General features: G+C 35.5%; 1 non-coding gene across 1 annotated transcript; it reads left to right on the forward strand.

Moving 5' to 3' along the window:
* The first annotated feature begins 257 nt into the window (after window positions 1-257).
* On the forward strand, window positions 258-448 carry LOC131990227 (U2 spliceosomal RNA). Its single transcript, XR_009396034.1, has one exon. It is a non-coding gene; the product is annotated as a U2 spliceosomal RNA (small nuclear RNA).
* The last annotated feature ends 1955 nt before the right edge of the window (window positions 449-2403 follow it).

The following is a 2403-nucleotide window of genomic DNA, read 5'->3' on the forward strand; positions in this document are numbered from 1 at the left end:
TGCGTTGTGTTGCTGCTGCTCAGCAGAGTGTCTGTCACCCACCCCCGTTTAGTAGCCGCAAGCTAACATTAGCTTACAATTAATGTTGTTTTAATCACAAAAAGCTAAACTGTAGCTGTATACCAAAGTCAAGGGTCCTTCCTTGGTAGGATCCTTCCTTGGTAGGATCCTTCCTTCGGAGTCGGGTCCTCCAGAGACCAGAGTCCTTCCTTTCACTGGTGTAACCACTAATGGGACAGCCTTCAGAGTGTGCGGCTGTACGCCCTCAGCCTTTTGGCTAAGATCAAGTGTAGTATCTGTTCGTATCAGTTTAATAAAAATAAATAAATAAAATCAGCGCCGCAATTTCAAAACCAGTTCACGACATGATGTGTCTTTGGCATCAGCACTCTGACACATATTATATAATTATTATTATTATATCTGTAAAAATGGAAGAAGATGCTTTAAGGTTGAATCTCCACGATTTATCAAGTAAAAGCCACAAAGTGGATTAAACCTGAATATTTAACTGATCCTGGCTGAATTTGGCCGCTACTTAGTTCCATAAAAGCAGCGGAGCATAATTCATCATGGAAATATGTTCTGTGATTTTTCATTTTCTATTTTACAGTACAGTACAATAACAGTTATTTATAAATAACAATAACGGATAATAGCGGACTTTCGGTCCCTGTAAACACAATAAAGAAATGTATAACTTTCTGAATGGCATAGTTGCACATAGTACATCATCATCTGACGCATATAAATTAATAAACAATAACTTTAGCGACTGAGACGGCATTAATTAACTTAACCGGCAATGTATCAAGATGACGTTTATTATCTTTAGCTTAATATTCTGTCATTTGTTTATGTTTATGTTTTTGCTTGACTTTGAACACACGTTTTGTAAGTTATGTGACAACATTCAGTGTAAACTGAAAATACTTATATATTTAAATACATATTGCGCCGCCGGCGTCGCTGTTTCTACGCTCGCCATTTTTAAATCTCCTGGTAGACCGGTGTGTGTGCAATGCATTATGGGTAATCGGAGCGCACGGAGGATACACACATGCATCCTTGGAGTTTGGGCAAAAGAAGGACTCTGTCCTCTGTCTGTGAATAAGGATCTAAATTACTTCCTGTCACTAAACATGTAGCTTTCAAAATAAGAGCACATGGATGTGTTAAGAGTCCGCCACAGAATTTACAGTAAGACTGTCAAAATAAGACGTCTTAAATAAAATATTCAAGAATCCTTATTCTCCTTTACAATAATTAAAGTCTGCAGTGATTAAGATCGGTGTACATGATGGAATAGTGGCATTAGAATGTGTTAGAGGCACCAAATTTGGGCTTTTTAATTGAAAAAAGTAATTCTCCAGAGGCTTTATGTCACGGTATCTACTGATTGATGCATTAAAGTTAAAATGTACTTTTTTTTCCCGGGGACATGCGTGTCGGAAAATATGTCAACCCCCCCAGACTGTAAACGTAACGGAAACACTATATATGTACATGTATAAGAGTTCATAAAGGAGTGAAGTCAATGGATTCAGAATAGTTTTTGGCTGGAAAACAGTTTTCCAGCTTAGTTTTTTCTGTCTTTCCAACATTCCTCAAACTTCTAATGTTTCAGGACGAGGTAGGAGATCACACACACACACACACACAGCGTTATAGAGCTATAGTTTGTATAATTTGTTTTGTTGGTTTGTTTGTTTTCATGAGGTTAGGTAAGAGTAACCTGGAGTCTTATCAGTCAGGATATTTATTAATTATATTTAATTTATTACATTATTGGGTTTTATTTACAAAAAAAAGACTTAAAATGACTAAACAAAAGACACAAAATGACAGAAAAAAAGACAAGGTATTTTATTATCGGTAAAAATGCTGTTACAATATCAGTCAGGATATTTAATGTCATTATTGGTGAAGTTTTTACATTATTGGGCTTTATTACAATTTTGATTGAGTTAAGTGCAAATTTTATTACATTATCATGAAATTATTTCATCATAGGGTGCTACTGAGCTCAGTTCATTAATAGTTTTATCCAGAATGAAGAAAGAGAGCTGAGCAAGTATCTCACACACCTTTACACAGCCGGACAACCTTTAAATTTGATTTAAATCACAAAAATTGTCATAGTAAAAACTTCAGGTTATTTACATAACCCTGGTTCTCTGAGTAATATGAGTGAGATGTCTCACTATGTCTGGTGAGACATCGAACGAAATATTATGAAAGAACTGTTCTAGCAGGAAAGTAGAAAAAAAAGGTGGATGCAAGTCTTCTGATCACATTTAAACATGGAAAAAATGATTAGACCACCGTGTTTTCTACAGTTTCTTGTTTATTCTGATTCCTGCTACAACTAAAGGTTCATTAAATGTACCTTTAGTTGTACCA

This window comes from Centropristis striata, chromosome 17 (assembly GCF_030273125.1).
Source record: "Centropristis striata isolate RG_2023a ecotype Rhode Island chromosome 17, C.striata_1.0, whole genome shotgun sequence".
Classification (NCBI taxonomy): domain Eukaryota; kingdom Metazoa; phylum Chordata; class Actinopteri; order Perciformes; family Serranidae; genus Centropristis; species Centropristis striata.